At 47.5% G+C, this 15,943-nt stretch overlaps 1 long non-coding RNA gene across 1 annotated transcript in view; it reads right to left on the reverse strand.

Moving 5' to 3' along the window:
- Positions 1 to 3,413: 3,413 nt before the first annotated feature.
- Positions 3,414 to 15,943, reverse strand: part of LOC119973333 — a 71,915-nt gene continuing 59,385 nt past the window's right edge. The window contains exon 2 of the long non-coding RNA XR_005462278.1: positions 3,414 to 4,282. This is a non-coding gene — a long non-coding RNA (uncharacterized LOC119973333). The remainder of the gene's footprint in view (positions 4,283 to 15,943) is intronic.

The raw sequence follows: 15,943 nt of genomic DNA on the forward strand, positions 1-15,943 counted from the left end.
ACATGTGAAACTGTACCCCAGCATGAGTCAGAAACTGTGGAACTAGGCAATGTCATAAATTAGTGTCTGTTCCACTTTTCCCCCAGCATAGTTGCCTGGGAAACTTCGTCTTGGTAAGTCTCCGAAACTGTGCCCCAGTGAAAGTCAAAGCCTATGGAACTATACTCAAATATGGGTCATGTCAGCACCGTGTGGAACTGTAACCCGGTGAGAGTTAGTATTTGACTAACTGTAGCCAGCATACGTCAATGGCATGCATGGCAAATGTATCCAGTGGATTCAGTTCACTTGGAACCATTATTCCAGGAAGAATTAATGGTTGTGGAACTGTCGCTGAAATGAGGGTCAACACTGTGCAACTCTCCCCAGTGTGAGTCCACACCTGTGGTAGTGCATGCCAGGAGGAATTAGAGCCTTCAGGAAAGGGTATGAGAAAGAGGAGAATATTGAGACGGGAAAATCAAAACATTGATGAGCCAGGTAGCATTTTTAAACAACATTAATATGATTAGATCCAAAAAGAAATCACCTCATTGATACTCTGATCACATTTGTACAGATTTTTGATATTGGATAACTAAGAAGAGTGAATGATCTCATCTTGAACAGATTTTCACCCTCTCTGTCAAATCCAAAGTGATATAGGCATGGGATCACGGTTGGAATTTTAAGGGTTGCTAATCAAAATTTATCAAATACTCAATAATGTCAGCAATTATTATCTCTGTATCACTGACGCAGAGCAGGTAGAACAAATTAAATTGCATTCTTTTCTTTAAAAAAATCATCTGGAGTTGAACTTTGAGGCGTGTTGCTTACGGAAAACAGGGTAATAGCACCATGAAAGTGGATTGGAAGAACTTACCACCACTCTCATGCTGGTATCCTGGCCGTCTCTATTATGACAGGATCCCGCAAATAGGCAGCTCAGTGCTGCCTGTAGACGGCACGCAGCTAACCTAGATGCTGATAATTGGGATTTTATTGATGTTGCTCAAACGTCAAGATAGCGGGTGCGATGAGGCTGCTGGATCGTGACTGACTTGGTGTAGAAACGAGACCATTGAATCTCGGGAGAAGATTTGTGACGCTCGAAACTTCTCGCGAGATTCAGTAACTGAGAAACACTTTGGGATCTGAAACCCACGTATTTAAGTGAGTGATATGGCTCATTTAAATATACATTCACCAGATTCACCGGGTACCCAGGACTCAACGGCCGTGCTTAGGAGACCTCGCCAAAGTGACATTTAGTACTGGTCCACGCAAACGTGGACCAGGCATAATGGCACCTGGGGATGTCGCCCAGGCCATTAGAGACTCCTGGGTGGTCGGGGACATGACAGGGTGGCACCCTGGCTTTCCCTCTGGCACCCATGCACCTTGGTACTGCCAGTCTGGACCCATGCAGTGCCATCAGGTACCCTGGCAGTGCTACCAGGGTGCCCAGGTGGAACTGCTAGGTTGCCAGGCTGACAATGCCTGGGGTTGTGAGTGTCCGCGTGCCAGTGCAAGAGCCAGGGTGGCACCCTGCCCTGCCCCCGACCACCGGGGATCTCCAATGGCCTGGGAGACCTTCCCAGATGCCGTAACGCCTAGTCCATGTTTAGTACAGGACATACTAAACTGCAACCTGGCAAGGTCTCCCAGGCACGGCTGTTGAGTCCTGAATGCCAGGTGAACCTGGCAAACATATTTAAATGAGCTGTAAAAATATGCAGATCTGGGGCAAGGTGAGTGAGGGTGAGATCCCGTTTGCGACATCGTGCAAGATTCTATTGAGACTCTTGTGAGACATTTCGAGCATCGCAAATCTCACGAGGTCAAACAGCTTTTCCCCGATACCAAGTCAGGCGCAATGAGGCCACTGAATCGTGAAAGGAGTGTGTGGCATGCTCGCTCCACCCCATATACCCTAACATTACATTCTGTAGTCTCTCCTTCCTTCCCTATGTACGATATGCGTTGTCTGTATAGCATGCAAAAAACAATACTTTTCACTGTACATGTGACAATAATAAATCAAATCAAAATAAACTGGTGATTCAGCCAAAGAGGAAGCAAAAGGGAAGCAGTTTTTGTGGTGTCAAGTGGAGCCAAATTTCTTCCTCTCACTGCACAACCCCCCCCCCCCCCCCCCCCACCCCGCCACCTTCCTCCCACAACCCCAAGTTTAGCAAAGCCAATCTGAGCTACTGCCACTCAGGTTCCCCCTCCCCACCTCTCAATCCCACACCACTAACCCTCCACCTCCAACCTACCTTCCTCCAGGTGGAGCGGCCAATAATGAGGCAGCACAGAGCTAGAAGGCAATCCTAGGGGACATCATCTCCTCCTGCAACTAGGCAGCTTGATGCTAATGAGTCCTCACCCTCAGAATGGACTGGGCCTCCTGTCAGGCAGTCGTAAAGTATCTACTCCCCATTGTGTGATTTGCCTTGGAGCAATTTTTAAACAGTTCGCTCAAAAAACATTTATCTGAGTACAAAATGGGTGGCAACTTTGAACCCCAAAGGTAAAAGTGATTTGTTGATTTCACTATTGCAGGTGTATGAATGTATAGTTGTGTACTAAATAGAATAAATATCATATGAAAGAGCATTCAAAATGGCTGTATTGCAAATGTATCAATTTCAAGACCATCTAAGGCAAAACAAAGTGAAAATGTGGTGGGAAAAAAGAAATGTGTTATTACATGTTATCATACAGTAATATAGTGACAGAACGGTCAAGAAGAGGCTTTGCTTTCCTGCGCTGAATTTAGGTCCTTCTTGGAGGATAATTTTACACAATCTCATTTTTCTGCCTTTCCTTTGTTATCTCTTAATTCTTCTTCAAGCAATTATCCTTCAACTATTTGAATGCTGTAATCAAATTAGCATCGATCTTAACTTGCAGCAATACACTCAACATTCTGATAATGTTGCGTAAAAAAGTATTTTAATCTCCCTATTTTAGGTATCCAGTGCTTATCTTGAGATCATGACCTCTTGTCTTTGATTTGTGCAGGGCGGCACGGTGGCGCAGTGGATAGCATTGCTGCCTTACAGCACCAAGGTGCCAGGTTCAATCCCGGCTCTGGGTCACCGTCTGTGTGGGGTTTGCACATTCTCCCTGTGTTTGTGTGGGTTTCACCCCCACAACCCAAAATGATGCGCAGGGTAGGTGGATTGGCCACACTAAATTGCCCCTTAACTGGAAAAAAATGAATTGGGTACTCTAAATTGAAAAAGAAAGTCTTTGATTTGTCTTTATATCAACAATCCTGTTGACCATTTTGTAGTACGTATATATAGATATTAACGTCATTTTTACCGGTTCCCAAAATCCCTTACCCATACGATAACATATAATAATTATGTCAAAAATGTATTGATACTTAAATAAAAGAAAGATGAGTGAATACATTGAACTGAGGTAGATGCTTTTAATTACAGTGATACAATGATTTGACAGAAGTGCATTGATAAATGCAACAATAAGACCTTCACCAACAAATCATAACATGTTAAAAAAAAGCAACTAAATTTCTTGCTAGAACATTTACCATCAGCACCCTGAACAGATTTCCAAAAGAAATTAAAACATGAGAACAGGCAAAATAAAATGCTTCAATTTTAAAAATTAATATATCACTTGTAACTCAATTATTTGATATAAAACATATATAATATGTACAAAAATAGATATTTGAACAATTCACCCACAAGATTAAACCCAAAGTATCAGAACAGTATTTACTGTCTAAAATTGATAAATAGACCTCCATATGTTAAACTTTAATTGTTGCAATAGTATGTCCCCCCGAAAAAATTAGTATTTCCAACGAGTCAAATGATAGGTAATAAGCGCAACATGTAGTTGGTACAGTAAGGGCCTCCATAAAAATCTGAATGTATTTCTTTGTAATGTATAAGTCCTCTACATTTTGTGGGAAATTAAATGAAAATGTAAGAAACAATCTGTAAAAAATGAGAAAGAAAAATAAAATGTAATAAAAACCTGATTGCATACATTTTCGAATGCTATTTACTGAATATGTTTGGGATTCGGGTCACTAGACAGCAGCAGATATAGTGTGCGTGGAATCCTCTTTTTCCAGTGTGTTTATGTACCTGTTTTTTTCCCTTCCAATTCTATTGTTGGACTTCTGGCTTTTCTGGTCAAGTTGGCACACAATGATTCAGTATTATTTATTTCATTTGGATCAAGCAGCAGGCGTTAATTCGATCAGCTGGTGCAGAGTAAGTAAGCACGTAGCGAAGTCTTGTGTTCCAGTTTCCTGTAAACCAAAGGAGAATAAATGGACTGAATGGTAACGATACATTGCAACAGCACAAACCTGAGTACTGTGCACCCAAGTGCACCAATCCATCATGTGACTTGTCAAAATAGCCCAAAGAAAGCATCAAGGCAAGCAGTACACATGGAGAGGAAAGTTGCTGTAACGTAAGCCAACTTGGATCAAGGCAATGAGACAAAAGGTTGACAAAACTACAAAGAACAGACAGCTGCAAAGGACAATCCAGTTGCTAAAAACACAGCAGCAACAGAAACAGTGGGGAGAAAATTTGATAGGCCCCAAAAATTGGCATGGGTATCATGATGTGTTATTAAGTGGGTCCATGGCTTTGGATACAGGGAGTATGCCAATGTTGTGCTAATTGCTAATCTGCATGATTACTGTGTAAAGCTAGCGGCATGCACTGCTGAGCAGTTCCACACTTCATCGGAAGGCCCATGTTTGCGCATAGTTAGTGCCACTTAAAGCCAGCTGCCACCACTTAAAAGGGAGGTGTATTCGGGCTGGAGCAGGTGTCTGAACAGTGAAAAAAAGTCTGCGCAGGTGGACGAGTGAATTATTGCACAACAGTGTGGTCCAGCCCTCTCTGACATTGCACTGCATGCTTTGAGGAGGAGGTTGTAAGATACCTGAGTAACACATTATAGACAAATTAGGAGACAGGAAGACAGTTCGTATATTTAAATCTGAAACTGAGTTGCTCAGAATAATTGGGTATTAGTCAGTAGCAATGGCATGGGATGGAGGAGCACAAGCTATACATGGGAGCCAAGGTCATACAGAACCTCATTGGAATGTCTGGAAAGAAAGAGAGGGGGCAGAATTCTCCGAACACCCACAGGGTCAGGGAATCGCCTGGGGCCGGAGTAAATCCCGCCCCCGCCGTAGCCAGAATTCTCCGCCACCCGGGAATCGGCGGGAGCGGGAATCGTGCCCCGCCGGTCGGCGTGCCCCCCGCGGCGATTCTCCGGTCCGCGATGGGCCAAAGTCCCGCCGCTGACAGGCCAATCCCGCCAATGTGGTTTACCTCTGTGCCGGCGGGTTTGGCGGCGCGAGCGGGCCCCCTGGGTCCTGGAGGGGGGCGGGGCGATCGGACCCTGGGGGGTGCCCCCATGGTGGTCTGGCCCGCGATCGGGGCCCACCGATCAGCAGGCGGGCCTGTGCCGTGGGGGCACTCGTTTTCTTGCGCCGCCACCACTGCCTCCACCATGGCGGAGGCGGAAGAGACCGCTGATGCTCCGGCGCATGCGCGGACTCACGCTGGCCGGTGCCACCTTTGGGGAGGCCCGACGCCGGGATCTTTAGCTCTGATAAAGACTGGGGTACTGTGTGCTTCACAAAGGTCATTATTTATCAAGGACTTCATATGTATCCAGTGTGAAAACATGCCTTTTTATAATGCCAGAACTGGTTAGCTCAACTGGCTGGATATCTGGTTTGTGATGCAGAACAACTCCATCAGCGTGGGTTCAATTCTTGTACTGGCCAAGATTATTCAAGAAAGTTTTACCTTCTCAACCTTGCCCCTTGCCTGAGGTGTGGTGACCTTCAGAGTAAATCACTGCCAGTCAGCTCTCAAAGTGGGGAGCAGCCTTTGGAATGCAGGGACTATGGCGACTTTCACTCAATAGAATTGAATCACTGGGTGCTATGTTGTCTCCAGCAACCTTGCTGGGTTTTCCCACCGTATTTTCAAACACTTAGAAAAATAATTAAGGGGCAGGACCCACTACTGGGTCAGGCTGGCGGGGCAGACACTGAATGAGCCACTCTCCACGGATTTCCCCAATGGAAGTCCTTCACAGTAGTGTCCCTGGCACTGTCCCCTGGGGGATAATACTCACTGGCGTAAATGCCATGTGGGACTCCTATTGAATTCTCAGCCCTCTCTGACCATCACACCTGCCCGGAAAACAACGGCAGAACATCCACCCCACTGTCACCAATGTGGATCGATATCAAATCATTGATAATTAGCGTCTGAAAAGGCCTAAAGCTGGAGAGCAGGAGAGATATGTTCCATACACAGGGGACCTGGAGGCCCTCCAGAAAATTAACTTTGTGAAGGCAGTAGGAGTAGATAGCCATTTTAGTCAATGCCAGCAGTCTAAGCCCAAAAGTTTGGAAGCAGTGCCAAAAATGTTTAATAACTTTTGCAACACATCAGTTGGAGCTCAGCTGTAATATTGTGTACAGTTCTGGGTGCCACATTATAGGAATGATGTGAGAGGGAGTGCAGAAGAAGTTGACAAGATTAGTTCCAGGGATGAAAAATTTGAGTTCTGAGGATAGATTGGAGATGTTGTGACTGTTCTCCTTGGAGAGAAGAAGGCTAAGAGGAGATTTGATAAAGGTGTCCAAAATCATGAGGAGGCTGGACAGAGCAGATAGGGAGAAACTCTTTTCGCTTGGTAAAAATCGAGAAAAAGAGGGCACAGATTTAAAGTGATTTGCAAAAGAAGCAAATGCAGTGTGAAGAAACACATTTTCACACAGCAAGCGGCTTGGGTTTGGAATGCACTGCTTGGAAGTGCGGTGGAGGCAGGTTCAGCTGAGGCATTCAAGAGGGCAGTAGATGATTATTTTAATGGAAACATATGGAAACATATAGGAAAAGGCAGGGGAATGGTATCCCTTCTACAAACATTCACTCCCTCTATCACCAATGAACATTAGTGGCAGTGTGTGCCATCTACAAAACGCTCTGCAGGAACTCACCAAGGTTCCTGAGGCAGCACCTTCCAAACCCACAACTGATACCATCTGGAAGGACAAGGGCAGCTGACACATGGGAACACCACCACCTGGATGTTACCCTCCAAGTCACTCACCATCTTGATGTGGAAATATATCGCCGTTCCTTCACTGGGTCAAAACCCTGGAACTCCCTCTCTAACAGCAGTGTGGTTATACCTACACCACAGGGACTGCAGCAGTTCAAAAAGGCAGCTCACCATCACGCACTCAAGTGAAATTAGGGATGGGCAATAAATGCTGGCCAAGCCAGCGATGCCCACATCCCATAAATGAATTAAAAAAGGCGAAGTAACAATGCTCATTCGGAGAGCCGCTGCAGACACGATGGGCCAAATAACTTCCTTCTGCGCTGTAACGATTCTGTGATTCTGATTCAATTATCTGTGATTCTATGGGTGGAATCAGCCCACGTAGCTTGCGTGAACAAGATGTTTTCCCCACTGGCTGCGTGTGTTGGTTTCTGTGCTGCATCATCTGCTTCCCACCTCATAGGGGTGGACTTGCGTCCCCTCATAACCGACCCTTCAACTAAGGGGAACAGCTGTTCCCTAAAAACAAAATTAGGGACTGTTTAGCTCACTGGGCTAAATTGCTGGCTTTTAAAGCCGACCAAGGCAGGCCAGCAGCACGGTTCAATTCCCGTACCAGCCTCCCCGAACAGGCGCCGGAATGTGGCAACTAGGGGCTTTTCACAGTAACTTCATTTGAAGCCTACTCATGACAATAAGCGATTTTCATTTCATTTTTTCATAAACTATGCAACTACAGGAAATAAGGTCTGTCGCTGGAGGGTGGTCTCTAATCACCCACCATGCATTTACATCACCGATCCCTCACTCCGGGTGGCAACTGCTGCTGTACACACAGTTCTCAATGCTTACAGCCGAGGGCTGCTCCATTCAAGGCATGGGCCAAAAGCCAAGACGGGTTCAGTGACCAGCCACTGGAATTCCTTTTGGAGGCCTGCTGTGATGTCCTCTACCACTGCTCAGGCTGCAGGAGGTCCAGCAATCTCGCACTCCAACTTGGGAGGTTATGGTAGTGATGGTCAGCGCCAACACTGTCCAGAAAAGGTCAGCCGTTCAGTGCAAAAGGAGGATGAATGATCTCATCCATGCTGCCAGGGGAAGTCAACCATCTTTTTACTCTAAACCCGCACATCATAGGCCCATCACACATTCACTGGCAGCTCACCCACTGCCAGCTCAAGGCACATCACCACTCACTCTCTCACACGTACCCTCACATCCCCTTCCGGCCCCATCTCCTCTGGAGGCTGCCTCCCCAGCCCACACCAGTTGGAGGCCACTTGCACAGATAAATGGGAGCCCCCACACAAACCCTGGGATAATTACCTTTCCCAAGCAAGCCCTACCCCCGTAGCCAGTGAAGAGCCACTCCACCTTACTGCTCGTCCGGTAGGTAGAGGCCTGCTTGTGAGCCCCGCTAAAAGCGATGTGGTGCTGCCTGCGAAGCCTGGCACTAGTGACTATAAGGACTGCCTGAAGCAAGGTAGGCAAGTTAACCTTGAAGTGCTGAGTGAAGTGCAGGTCGGCAGGTGCATGTCACTTACGTGAGAAACATCGACCTATGTTCATGATACAGCGTGTGGGGATGATTCCAGTGAGTTATAATGAGATTCTGATGTACTGAAATTAACTTCGCGATGTGCGGCAACAGGAAAGGCAGCCCTCCATTAACAGGTGGAGTGGGCGATCGCAAAATGGATTCACAATGATATAAAGCTGAATTTTGGCCTTCTCGCCATATGTTTTGCTCACACTACCAAACATGCCTGCTGCAAACGGGAGTGGAAAACTCCTCACTATGTGTGGTCAAGGTCAGCGAAGGTATCCTCAGAAGCCATATTCTACCCAGGGCCGGCTCAAGGCACCGGCAACTCGGGCAGTCGCCCGGGGCGCCATGTGCTAGAGGGCGCCAGACTCGGGTCCCGCGCATGCGCAGTTGGGCCGGCGCCAACCAGCGCATGCGCGGTGGCCGCACTCCCCCAGTGTGGCCGCACTCCCCCCGGTCCGTCCCCTCGGTCCGCCCCCCTCGCTCGGTCCGCTCCCCCCCCCCCGCCTCGGGTCCGCCCCCCCCCCCCCGCCTCGGGTCCGCCCGCCCCGCCCCCCCTCGGGTCCGCCCCCCCCGCCCCACCTCCCCTCGGGTCCGCTCCCCCCGCCCTCCCCTCGGGTCCCCGCCCCGGGTCCGCCCCCCCTCTCGGCACCCCCCCCCTCGGCCTCGCCCCCCCCTCGGCCTCGGCCCCGCCCCCTCCCTCGGCCCCGCCCCCCCTCTCGGCCCCCCCCCCCCCCCCCCCCCAAGGGCGCCGAAGTTCAGCTTGCCCGGGGCGCCAGCAACCCTAGGGCCGGCGCTGATTCTACCATCTCAACATGAAACTTCCCACACCGCTCATTGCACCACACTCTTACCTCTCAACCATCCTTGTTAATGACAATAATAAAATATAACATATTATGGGCAGGATTTTCCTTTCTCTGCAGAATGCTGGCTGAGGTGAGAAAACTGACATGCAGCTCACCAGCTGTTCAGCTGACCTTTCTCACCACATTGTGTGGCACGCCGTGCAAAACAAAATCTGCAGGCGTGGCGCACGCTGTTGGTTGGCAGAGCCGCATCTTCGACCGCACACTTGGCAGGTGTTTCCGGGAGGTGGGATTGGTCCTTCGACTCTAGATTGCTGGTATTCCTTTCTCAGGATCCTTTTCTGGGCCTCCCCTTGCCATCGGGTTTCCTCGAAGTATTGTGTCCCTTCAATCAGGAGGTTCCTCCAAGTATCATAGAATACCTACAGTGCAGAAGGAGGCCATTCGGCCCATTGAGTCTGCACCGACCCTCCAAAAGGGCACTCAATCCGGGCCCACCCCCCTGCCCAATCCTCGTAACCCCACCTAACCTTTTGGACACTAAGGGCCAATTTAGCATGGCCAATCCACCTAACCTGCACATCTTTGGACTGTGGGATGAATCCGGAGCTCCTGGAGGAAACCCATGCAGACACTGGGAGAATATGCAGACTCCACACAGACTGTAACCCAAGGTCAGAATCAAACCTGACTCCTTGGCACTCTGAGGCAGTAGTGCTACCCACTCTGCCACCGTGCACATGGTCTCTTCTGAGCAAGGTTCCCCCAAGCATTGACATCTATGTTGCATTTCTTGAGGTAAGCATTCAGGTGTCTTTGAAGTTCTAACCTTGTCCTCTTGTTCAGGAGTCTTCCTTGAGCTGGGTGAAGAAGATTTGCTTCGGCAGTCGAACGCTGACATCCTAAGCACATAGCCGGCTCAGCGGAGTTAGTCTTGGGTAATCATGGCCTTGATGCTAGTGCTCTTGGCTTGTTCAAGGACGCTAATGTCAGTGCACTGGTCCTCCCAGCTGATGTGAAGAATCCATCTCAGACAGTATCGATAGTACTACTCCAGAGCCTTGAGGTGGCATCTGTACATAATCAAAGTTCTGAGCTATATAGAAGAGTTGGAAGGAAGACTGCCTTGTACATGAGGATCTTGGTGTCAGTACGAATGTCACAGTCATCAAAGACTCTTGTCATTAGACGTCCGAAAGAGGAGCTCAAAGATTGGATACGATGTTGGATTTCTGCATCAATGTCAGCATTAGATGACAGGTGGCTTCCCAGGCAGGGGAAATGTTCCACGTTTTGGAAGGTTTCTCCATTGATCTTGATGGAAGGAGTGATGGGATCTTACCTGCCGCGAGTTGATAAAGGACTTGAGTGTTCTTGAGGTTGAGGCTGAGACCAATTCTTCGGTACACTTCCGCGCTGATGTCAAGCATGGCTTGGAAATTCTCTTCTGAGAGAGTGCGATGGCAATGTCATCCACGTGCTGAAGTTCCATTTTCCTCTTGCATTTCAACAGGTTGAGGTCGGAACGTTTTCCATCCATCCTGTAAACGATGTCCACTACACTGGGAAGCTTGTTCTTGAAAAGGTGAAGGATGGGGGGGATGAGAATGGGAAAAGGGTGGGGGCAACGACACATCCTTGCTTGATGTCAGTCTTGACATCGAAGATTTCTGTCAGTGAGGGCTGTTGCTGACATCTTGTTGTGGAGGAGCCGATTGATGTTGATTAATTTCTCTGGTTAGCTGGCCTTTGATAAGCTCTTTCATCGCACTTCCCAATTGACTGATTCAAAAGTCTTGGTCAGATCAGTGAAGGCCATGTAGGGTAGTTGGTGTTGCTCCTGGCATTTATCTTGAAGTTGCCAAGCCATGAAAATCATGTTCGCTTTTCCATGGTTTGGTCGGAAGCCAGAATGGCTTTCCGGAAGGATTGCTTCAGAGACTGGGAGAAGGTGGCTATCGAGGATTCGGGCCATGATTTTCCTGGTGATGGGGAGCAGTGAATTTCCTCGGTAGTTCCCACAGACTGCTTTGTCTCCTTTCCATTGACGGCATCCCTAAGGTTGGCAGGAATTTCTTCTCTGTCCCATATTTTCAGCAACAGCTGATGGCTTTTGGAGGGACTGGACAATCTCACTGATGGACGGGACCAGAAAATCCCACCGTTGCTTGCAGAACAGCTGATGGAGATGACGGGTGATCCCTTCACTTCCAAGTTTGAAAATCTCCACTGGAATCCCTTTCAGTCCTACGGCTTTTCCATTCTTCATGTGTTGAATGGTAGCTTCAACTTCATCCACACTTGGTGGGAGTCGAAGATCATCTTTAATGGGGAATTGGGTGATTTCCTCAAACACATCCTCATCTATGATTGTATCACAGTTTAGGAATGCTTTGGAGTATTCTCTCCATTGAAGGCTGACTTTTTCTCTGTCTCTTGAGGGTTTTGTCCTTAGTCCACATCGGTTTGAAGTCTAGACAGGGAAGGCAGTGAGGTGGGCAAGTGCCCCTTCACCAGAATCACACCTGGCAGGGGCACATAAAATTCAGCCAATGACTTAAGTCTTACCACTATTGAGTTGTAGGAAATTTCTAATTATCCAATATCAGATGTCGGACAAGAGCATAAATAAATCAGAGAAGTGAATAGGTCCAGAAAGATGGTGGTGACATAGGGCTGAGTGGCATTGGCATACATGTGGAATTGAATGTTATGTTTTTGCTGCAAGTTGCTGAGGGGTGGCTGTGAGGGGAGAAGGTGGCTATCAAGGATTCAGGTCATGATCTTCCTGGTGATGGAGAGTAGTGAATAGAAGGGGGCCAAGGATTGATCCTTGGGAATCTCCAGAGATAACAGTATTACAATGGGAAGAAAAGCCAAAATTATGTAAATTTATATCTTCACTCACATGTTCCACATTGCTGCAAACCTCACACCCACACACTATTCAACCGCGATAGTCACACAACACAACAGATTGCATCATGTTCACACACGTCTCTCTCTGGCCAGGATTATCTGGCTCTGTCGTGGCGGGTCCTTGCGTGGGAGACTCGGCGGTCCAGCCATTGGCTTTTGGAGGGCCCAGGCGATCTCACCAATGGACAGGACCAGAAAATCCCACCGTCGCTTGGAGAACAAGGTGATGCACAGAGTTTGAAAGAGCTGATAGGCAGGAGACAGGCACATTCCAGGTGCTTCTCCCATGAAAGAGAACCTGCTCGCCTTCACAGAGCAGCCATTGCCAGTAGCAGTCTGAAAGCAAAGATAATGATGGGTATGATCATATCATTCCACATACTGTATTAACTTATTAGCTGCAGGTTGTGCAAACATTGCTTCCCCCTCTACAACACAAACGTATCCTTGTGTCTTTGCCCTAAAAAATACAAGCTGGTCAGGCAGCGATGGAAGTGCAAAAGGCGGAGAAGCAGGAAGAAAATGATGATGTAGAAATACTGCCACTCGCTCTCGCACTCACAACCACTAACTCAGATGCTGACATTACATTCAATTTAGGGGGCACCTTAGAGGCTGAATCTGCACTCGCTGAGCAAGAGTCGCCTGCACTCATCACAAGGGTAATGTAGTTTTCAGCTCACCAGAGACAGAAGGCATATAAACGCTAATGCAAAGGAATTTGATGAGTGCTTCAATTAGGTTGGCCTCAGAACTTCACAGAACTTTTCACAGTCACTTGATTGCAGTATTAATGTAAGCCTACTTGTGACAATATAGATTATTAGAAGAAGACTGATGGGCATGCACAATGAAATGCTTGTTGCATAGGCAGGCCGACAAAAAAAAGCTCGCAATGTCAAGGGACATGCAGGAGTCCAACACCAACTCGATACAGAGTTTGCACAGCTTTGGAGCCCAGCCATTCCAGTGTCTAAGTGTTGCCCCACACCATTAGCATGCTTCAGGATCCAGCCATGATACTGTGTCTGATGAACAATGCCTCAGCTTCCATTGCAACATTAAGCAGAAGACATCCGACATCTAGGTGATACAAAGGAAGTTCCAAATTCTATAATGCAACCTCAGCTTGGTGCCATTCCAGCTCAAATAGCTGACACCATGGCTGGAAATACCAGCATTCAAAAGCACTCAGAGATTGTTAATCTGTTCAACAGATTATAAGAATTGTTGAAGCCATGGCCTGAAGGAGTAACAGTAGCTCTTGGAGTATGAATTCGCTGTCTTCTCTCAGGATGACAGCATTTTTCCTCTCACAAATGCCTCTCTGCAGTGCCCTTGCTGCCACATATTAGCCAGTCATCCCAGTCTGCTACCACCCAAGCCAAGGTGACACAGCCTGAAGCCAGGCCTTTTAGACCCAAAGCTGTCCAAGGTGTCACCCTGCACTGCTAACTGCAATTTCCCCCTTTAAACTCAACACCCATGGTGCAGACTCTGGGGTAGAGCAGTGCACATAAGCAGTGGGACAGGCAGGGGCATATAGGAGGCGAGGCATGAAAGAAAAGCACAAGGGTGATTAGTTGAGATGTGATTTGATTTGGAATATTTATTTTATGTTAGTTTTTATTTTACCATTGTGGGTAATCAGCCACTGTAATGATCAGTATCAGAAGGAAGGTAAAGTGAGGGAGTGTTGGTAAATATGGAATTGGGGTTGAGTTTACTGGTATCAGGGATGGATGAATCAATCACAGTAGCCCGGCCAGGAATAGGATGCATGGCTACCTCCTCCATTATTCTTCTTCCAACTCTTCCTCCTCCACCTCCTGCTCCTCAGCTACTCGCCTTAAATCTGGTGGCTAAGAGCTGTTAAGGGAATGAAGGCCTTTCAGTTGCATTACATCCTGGACTGGCTTGCAGTGCCTGCAAATCCACGTGTACACTGCACCACAGAGAACCATAGAATCCCTACAGTGCAGAAGGAGGCCATTCGGCCCATTAAGTGTGCACAGCCCTCTGAAAGAACACCCTACCTAGGCCCAACTCCCCACCCTATCCCCGTTACCCCACTAACCTTTGAACACTAAGGGGCAATTTAGCATGTCCAATCCACCTAACCTGCACATCTTTGGACTGTGCGAGGAAACCGGAGCACCTGGAGGAAACCCACGCAGACACGGAACATTGTGCAAACTTCACACAGTCACCCGAAGTTGGAATCGAACCCATGTCCCTGGTGCTGTGAGGCAGCACTGTTAACCACTGTGCCACCGTGGTGCCCTTCCTGCAATCTTCCTTAATCTCACTTCAACTAATTGTTCCCAGCAAGAGAGAACAGAATATATTCAGCTCTCTTTAAGTACAGAGTCTCAGTGCAGCCCTTCTGCAACAATGAATGGCAAACCAGCAGATGTTGCAAATATTGCCTGCTTCAGCCTGGAAGGGGTTAGTGCATTAATAATGTTCATGGGGGTCACCTTCACAGCCACTGGCAATGCTGTCTGAGCCTTCTCAACTCCAACTGATCACCTCCTATTCCTTCGATATAACCCCCCCCCCCCCCCCCCCCCCCCCCCCCCCCACCACAGGTGGCTTTGGGGCAACGACAGCTATACTTTGACAACATTGCTGAGGAGTCCGGTGGCAACCTATGCTGCCATACTAAACGAGCTGGAATAGACCTTGCCTTGTCCCAGTGCTCACCAACATTCTAAATTGTGGTCATGTGATACAATGCATCATTTTCCCAATGGCACAAAAATAAGCGGCACTATGAACTGTGGAGAAAACCGTTTTCCCCCTCGGTTGGACAGACAAGTGACTAATTTGGACAGATGGATGTCGGATGAAATTTAATGCAAAGAAATTTGAGGTGAACGTTGTGAGGGGAAAAACAAAGGGAGGAAGTAATCACCAAATGGTAAAACGTTGAAAAGGCTGGAGGAGCAGAGCGCTGTAGAGATTTGGAGACATAAATCTTTAGAAGAACAAGATGATGAACTATGCAAAAAATACATTTCCAGACTTTATAAGGGTGAGGAGAACAAAAGCGAAGAAGTAATTCTAAACTGACATCAACCATCAGTTAGGCTGCAGTTCTAATTATGTCTGGCTTTCAGTGCTTACTTTAAGAAGAATGCAAAATCTACAAACAGGAGGCAGTGAAGTTCACTAAATGATACCAAGGATGACAGCATTTGGTTGTGAGAATAAACTGGAATAAGTGGGGCTCTTTACTTTTAGAACAAGGCAAGTTAAGAAAACACCCAATACAGATGTGTTAAAACGATGAGAGGCTTCGGCGAAGCAAATCAGGAACAATTATTTCCACTGGTTGGCTAGGTAGGAACTATAAGACGTGAGTTTAAGAACATCAGTAAAAGCATAAAGGGAAGGATTAGTTGTTTTTTTTTACTTTCAGAGAATTATTGGCATGATATGCCCTGTAAAAAAACAATAATGGAAGCAGAATCAATACCTTTTAAAAGGGAAGTGGATAAATATTTGAAAAAGGAAAATGGAAAGGGCAGTGAAATGAGACCAACTGGAGCAGAGAGAAGAAACAAGCATGATGAGC

The sequence above is a fragment of the Scyliorhinus canicula genome, chromosome 11 (genome assembly GCF_902713615.1).
Source record: "Scyliorhinus canicula chromosome 11, sScyCan1.1, whole genome shotgun sequence".
Classification (NCBI taxonomy): domain Eukaryota; kingdom Metazoa; phylum Chordata; class Chondrichthyes; order Carcharhiniformes; family Scyliorhinidae; genus Scyliorhinus; species Scyliorhinus canicula.